Below are 7149 nucleotides of genomic sequence, written 5' to 3' on the forward strand. Positions count from 1 at the left end.
AGAGAGCAGGAAGCAAATGTTCACCCACACCGGTGTAAAGATCTGAGTTCAGTCCCCTGCATACACATTAAAAAACAAAAACAAATGAAAATAAAAACAGGCATGGTATCACATGCTTATAATCTCAGTCCTGGGGAGACAGAGGAGAATTTCTGGGGCTTTCTGAGTAGCCCTGTCTCAAAAACCAAGGTGGAATCCTCCACGTGCACATTCTCATTCTCTCTCTCTCTCTCTCTCTCTCTCTCTCTCTCTCTCTCTCTCATTCTCTCCCCAACATGCATATGCACACACACACACACACACACACACACACACACAAGAAGGAAAAGAGGGTGTTTTTTCAGGATTCAAGAATATCGATCCAAACTTATCCATCTTCATTTTAAAGAGAGGCAGAAAGGTCCGGTGAGGACAGCCATCTCCCCAAAAGTGACGCCACATCCAACCGATCTGACGGGTCTGTCCTGTACCCAGACAGGCTTCCCTTCTCGTCTTGCACTGGTGGAGTGGGAGGTGGGAGTGGGTTGAGAGCTGCACCATTCGTCAAGAGACTGTGTGTAAGGGATCGCAACCCCACGTGAGATTTGAAAAGCCAGATCTCTCTACTTTCCCTTGGATTCTTAGACGTCTGTGATTTCCCACCAGAGTCTTGCTGCTGCTGCGTGCAAGCCATCTTCCAAATACAGAGGAAGGCTTACCACAAGCCTGGCACAGTGGGAGCACTACACTGTGATTCCAGGGCGGTGCGGCAGACCTACACACTCTCTTATGCTGAAGTCTGGACAGGTCCACTCACCTCTGTGCTTCCCCACTGAGAAAGCACGGTCTGGCAAAAGCCATCCTATGACCTGTGAGTGGGTAGCGGTGCAAACGTTGGTGTGTGTTTTGTGGAAGGAAGAGGAGGTTAAAGAGGGAGAGCACAGGCTCTCTCACTCGAGTGCTGAATCTGACCTGAAAATGAAGAGCGAAGATGTGTGGACTCGAGCAAGGTGTCCTCTCCCCTCCATGGCGTCCATGGTTGTCAGTGTGGGCAGAAGAGTCGGCCATCAGAATGTGAAGTTTCGAGCTCATAGATCCAGGACGGACAGGAGAAATCATGTCCATCTCCATGCATTCTATACAGGATTGCAGGCGTAACGCTTCTCTGAAATCGTTGCCTTGTGGGTGACTATAAAGCACACCAATATTTAATGTTCATTATAGACAAATCAAGCAATCTGAGGGTGACACTTCTGACACTTACAGTTTTCCTGAGTGAAATGGGGGTAGTACCACCAGTAGTTTAAGATTGTGGGAATGAATAAAGAGTATTACACACATAGAGAACAGTCATAGGCACACTGTAGCAACTCAGTCAATTACAGCGTCGCCTTTTAAATCTAAATCCCTCTGTCTTATGGAGTACGTGCAAAGTTGGAAGCCAAGTTCTCAGGAAACTAAATTCTTCAAGGAAACTTGAAACAGATGAAGTCCAAAGCAGTCCCGTCTTTGACTCAGCCTCCAGACCATACAACTGCACCCACATTTTGTTTCCTGGAGTTGGAAAAAGAGAGGATCCGCCTGCACCTGATGTTTATGTGCTTCCTGTTCTGAATATTCAAAACCAACTTCCTTGATTGTCAATCGTATACTGTCAGGGATCAGACTCTCAGCTTCTTCGTGTTCCTACCAACGTACACACAAGAAAGGAAGCATGCCCAAATCAAGAGATAAAAGCTAAAAATGTTTCAAGATTCCTGGAACACTTTATAAAACGAAGATTGGCATCTCTCTGGCATGAATCAGCTTTTAGTTTGGAAGAGCCAAAGGGGCATGTGATGGGCTCTGTCACTCTTCCTGGTGTCAGGATCCTAGGGATTACAGGAGCCATCATCATCACCATAATCATCGCCATCATAGTCATCACTGGCACTGAGCACACGTGAGCATTCAAGACTCTCATTCTCGTGCTTGTTTCCTCGCAAGATCTGCATCCTTGTTGGCCATCTGCCAAGGATGAAGAGTTCAAAGTTGTCTGAAATGTGACGACATCCTGGGAAAGCCCTGGACCAGTGAGTTTCAGTCTTGCTCATAAAATGGGGCGGGAGACACAGACTAGGTCCATTACAGCACTGATGTGTTTGTTTGCTTTTTCTCATCACTAACCAGCTCCAGTCCCTGCCTGGCCAGGTACCAGAAGGATATCTGTCCCATTGCTCTAGTTTTCACTGTAACAAGGAGGCACCCGAGAAAATATGCACATGGTTGTATATAAGTCTATGCAAAGGACAGTACAAGAACAAACTAAAACCAGACATGATTGATTACCAACAGAAGTCAGGCAGGGAAACCATGGCAACGGGGAGTGGAAACGGAGAGGCGGGGATACTCTGGTATGCCTTTGTACATAGTTCAAACTTAAAAGCCTTGGTGGCATTTCACACAGCCATCAAATAGCAAATGAGAAAGGAAACCAGCACCCATAGTGTAGGTACGGGGAGAAGGGGAATCCAGAAGGAACTCCAAACAGAAGACATTGGTGTACCTGTGCTAGGAATCATCTCAAGGAACAGGGGAAAGAAAGGAAACCAAAATAAGAAGCTGGGCTGTGGAGATGACTCCGTGGATTAAAACACTTACTCTGCAAACATGAGGAGCTGAGTTCAAATCCCTAACACTCAAAAAAAAAAAAAAAAGGCCAGGCATGGTTGCCTGTGTCTGTGGTTTGTAGTCAGCTTGTAATTCAGCAAAAGACCCTGGCTCAAAATATTAAGGTGGGAGTATGAACATGTACTTGCATGTACATGCGTGTGTGTGCACACACACACAGAGCATGCATTCACACACATACACATGAGTGTACACACACATAAACACACAAGCACATACACATGAGCACATTCACTATGAGTGTACACACACATGAGTACATACACATGAGCTCACACACACATGAATACGCATGCAGACACACGAGCATACACACACACGTGAGTGTTCACACAAGCACACATGCACAAGCACACAGGAGCACACACACGAAAACACACAGAAACACAAACATGCATACACACATGGATGTACAACACACATACACATATGTATACATGAGCATACACATCATATTTTGACTATGCTTTTTTCCAAATTAGGCAGATGCTATTTCATAAGTGTGTAGGTTAAAGAATTTTAAAAGTTGTAACATTGTTACAGCAATGAGTAAGTGACTATGCTATGAATAAAGAATACAAGTGTATTATTGCTGGAGAAGGGAACTATATTTCTAAAGACTAGAATGAACCCTGTGAGCTGGTTTGGAATTGGAGAAATCTACTAACTTGTAGGTAGATGGGAGATAGACAGACAGATCAAAGACAGACAGGCAGACAGACAGGCAGGCAGGCAGACAGACAGATCGAAGACAGACAGACAGACAAACAGACAGACGATAACCATAGACAATGACACGGGTATGCATTTACTTAGACATCTTTCCTATCTCTCTCCCTGAAATAATCTGGGGGAAAAAAGTATCCCTGTAGCCGTGAGCATATCTAACACCCAAACCATGAGTCCTCAACACCAAAAAGAAGAGAAATCTTTGGAGGATTCTACCCGAGTGCAGAAAGAAGATAGAATGAACTTCAAAAGCCTTCTTCATGCTACCAAAAAGCAAAGAACTATTCAAGCAGTGACAGCGATATATCGGAGGAATGTCAGAATAACACGAAGTTCTCTTAGCTAAACATAAACATGTTAAGCAACAAATAAATGGAAGGAATGGATTATACTCCTTGGAGTAAAATAAACACCAATGATCTCGTGCCTGTATAGGTAGCTAGATTAATTAATACTAAATCTTGAAAAGGAGACATGGTACAATTCTGATAAAGAATGGCGAGGTAATTGTCAGCCATAAAAGAGCGCCATTCAGAAACTTGTAGGGTTATCAATGTGGACTGAAACTCACAAAGGAAATACAGCACAACCTCACCAAGTGTCTCTACAGAACAATAGAACATCTGACAAGCCCAGCATAGTGGTGCCACTTTTAACTCTAGCACTTCGGAGGCAGAAGCAGGCAGAGCTCTAGGAGTTTGAGATTAGCCTGGTGTACATAGCCAACCAGAGCTACCTAGTGAGACCTTGTCTTAAAAACAAACAAAAAATATACTGAAGGGAAATGGTATCTTTACAAAGAAATGCTTAGCAAATATGTTTAACTCAATGATCATCAAAAGGTACAATTTTTGAGTTCTTGCAAAAAAAAAAAAAAAAGAAAGAAAGAAAAAAGAAAAAGAAAAAATCACAACCTGACCTTAAACTTGAGAAAATATCAAACCCAAACTGGGAGACAGTCCACAAAAGCATTAGCCAGTATTCTTCACAGACACCAAGATCTTAAAAAAAAATAAAGCCTTGAGAAATCATCACATGTTGAAAGAGACATGAGACATACGTGTAAAGGCAATGCATGCTTGTGGATTGAACCCTGCACCAGCAAAGGGCACTCCAACTTGCTAACAGAGCCTTGCAAGACATTGACATGTGGGAAAGCTGGGTGGAGCTTATGTGAGAGCTCGTGTATTTTTTTTGCAAGTTTTGTATATTTTGTATATCAATGTTTTATCGTTTGCAACTTTTTGTAAATTCAATATTATTGCAAAACAGCTTTAAATTTTCAGGCTGAAATAGTCACGACCGACTCCCCCACTACTCTTAGGATACAGATCAAAATATCCTTTTCTAAATTATATCTATCGATTTATTTGTGTTCTGTACATGCTGTAGGACATACACAGAAGTAAGAGCACACTTTAGGGATGGAACTTGGGTCACCAGACTTGGCACCAGGCACCTCAACCCACTGAGCCATCTCACTGACGCTGGACTGAAAACCTTAAACGCAGACTCCAAACGGAGTAAGCCCCAGCATAGCCCACACTTTCCCTTCTGAGTTGTCGTCACCCTTCTAGTTTACAGAACTGTATGCTTCCTCCAAAAACATTTGCTTACAATGTCAATGTCCCTGTTAGACAGAGCTCCATAGGGTGGGGGCAAGCAGTGCCGTACTACATACTATCCACATCGCTCAGCGCTCTACGAGAAGTGCGTCTGTTGAATAACACAATATGAAATAGAGTGCAGTGTGCTACAGAAACTCATCGGTCCTAAAATTCAAACGAAAGGTGGGGCACTTTTGATTCTCCAAGTCTTGGGTGCGTCTTTTTAATTTTTGTTTGTTTGGGACAGAGTGTCACCATAGCCCAGGTTGACCTTAAACTTGCAATCCTCCTGCATCCTTCATCAACCTCTTGATGCAGGATGTGTGCTACCATGCCTAGTTAATATATATATATATATATATATATATATATATATATATATATATATATATATATATATATTACATGTTTATACATACACCTAACCAACGATGTTAATAGCAACCCTGTAGGCCCATGCTCAGAGTCTTGGGAGGCAGCAGACTTCAAGAGGGCAGATTAACCTGTATCTTTAGAATTTTAATGAGAAAAGTCATGTGATAAAGTCTCTAGTTTCTAGTTTGGTGCTGTTAGGAAGATGAGCTCTTGAAGAGATAGTGCCTAGTGTAGGGTCTTTAAACCACTGAGAGGCTATCCTGGAAGTTAGCTGTGGGATCCAAGACCCATTACTCTGTATTGTTCCCTGGTCATGAGAAGGGTGATTTTGATCCACTACATGCTCCCCACCATTACCATCCAACACCCCCACCAAAGGCCTGGAAGAAAATAATCCAGTCTTTGGAGCCTTTAAAATTATTAGCTCAAGCAACCCTTTTCTCTTTATAGATTGACTATTGCAATTTTTTGTTAGAGCAACATATCTGAATGTTATTGACATTTGTAGGAATAAAGAGACTAAAGGACTTACTTCCCCAAGTGGTAGCTAGCAAACTACCTGGCCTTGACTTCTGCCTTTTAAACAAAATCCTTAAAATCATGTCTTCTCAGTCATCATCTCGGCATCCAACTCAATGTATGTGGTCTGGTATAAAAGACCTCTCAAAAGATCCCTCCTTTGGTTACTCTACCTGTAACATCAGGATATGAACATACATGTTGACTGTGTCTGGCTTAGATGATGAGGATGTGTGGAAGAATTTGGATCCAGAGCAGGCCTTGGCCAGCTCAGGACTGGGAGAGAATGACTGGGAGTGGCCGTCAGCTGTATGGAACTTACTGGACCTCGCTCACTCTGGGTCCATTTAATGAATCTTGGGGCTAGTTCAGGAAGAGCAAGACCTTTTTCTGTCTCCCAGTTGGAACTCCCTATCAGGAGCCCTCAAAGAGCTCATAGAAGAAAGTAGTGGGGGGGGGGGGTGAGCATTCTACCAACCAACCCATTCCCACCAGAACTCCAAACCAGAATTTAATTAAACCAGTAAAGACAGGGGTTAGGGTAACAATTCTTAATGTCTTTCCAATGCTAATTAGCTTTGATAATCTATAAAGATAAAGGAGAAAGAGGAGTTTAAAATGATACCCGAATTGTGGATGAAAATGCTGCAAGGGTTGTACCCAGCGGGTGGCAGTCCACCTGGGGTGTGTAGAATGGAAAACGGTTATACAACTACTGGACGGTGTGGCCGCAGGATCATATATGGAAGGAAGCCATCCTAACAACAACCACCAAAACAGGAGATAGTTGACTATGACCAAGGATGACATTGTTGAAGGGGTAGTGGTATTCTGGATGGGTCTCAGTTACTGACATCTGAAGGTGGTTAAAGAAAGAGAACTCAGGACTGGATAAACCTTGAACAGACTCTGCCAGACCCTGAGCATGGAACTGTGCTCGCCTAAAGCATGTTGAAATCCCTCGCCTCCATGTTGAAACTCTAGCCCTTCCCCATCACCATTATTGCCTAACTCTGTCACCCACTGCATCCTGATAACCAGGACAAAGGCAGCGTCTAAAGATAAAACATCCTGGTCTGGACAAACAACTCCAAGAGGGAGAACCAGGGAGCTGACACACAGCTCACAGGAGCAAAGGGTTAACTTTCCACTCTCCAGTCCCCCATATAAACTCCAAGTGTCCCCTTCCCTTTCACAGACACCCCTTTTCTTGTTGTGTCTGCCCCTCCCAGTTTGAAACAAACAGCTCCATCTGCTGGGTCTCCTTCTG

Source organism: Rattus norvegicus, chromosome 13 (genome assembly GCF_036323735.1).
Source record: "Rattus norvegicus strain BN/NHsdMcwi chromosome 13, GRCr8, whole genome shotgun sequence".
Lineage (NCBI taxonomy): Eukaryota > Metazoa > Chordata > Mammalia > Rodentia > Muridae > Rattus > Rattus norvegicus.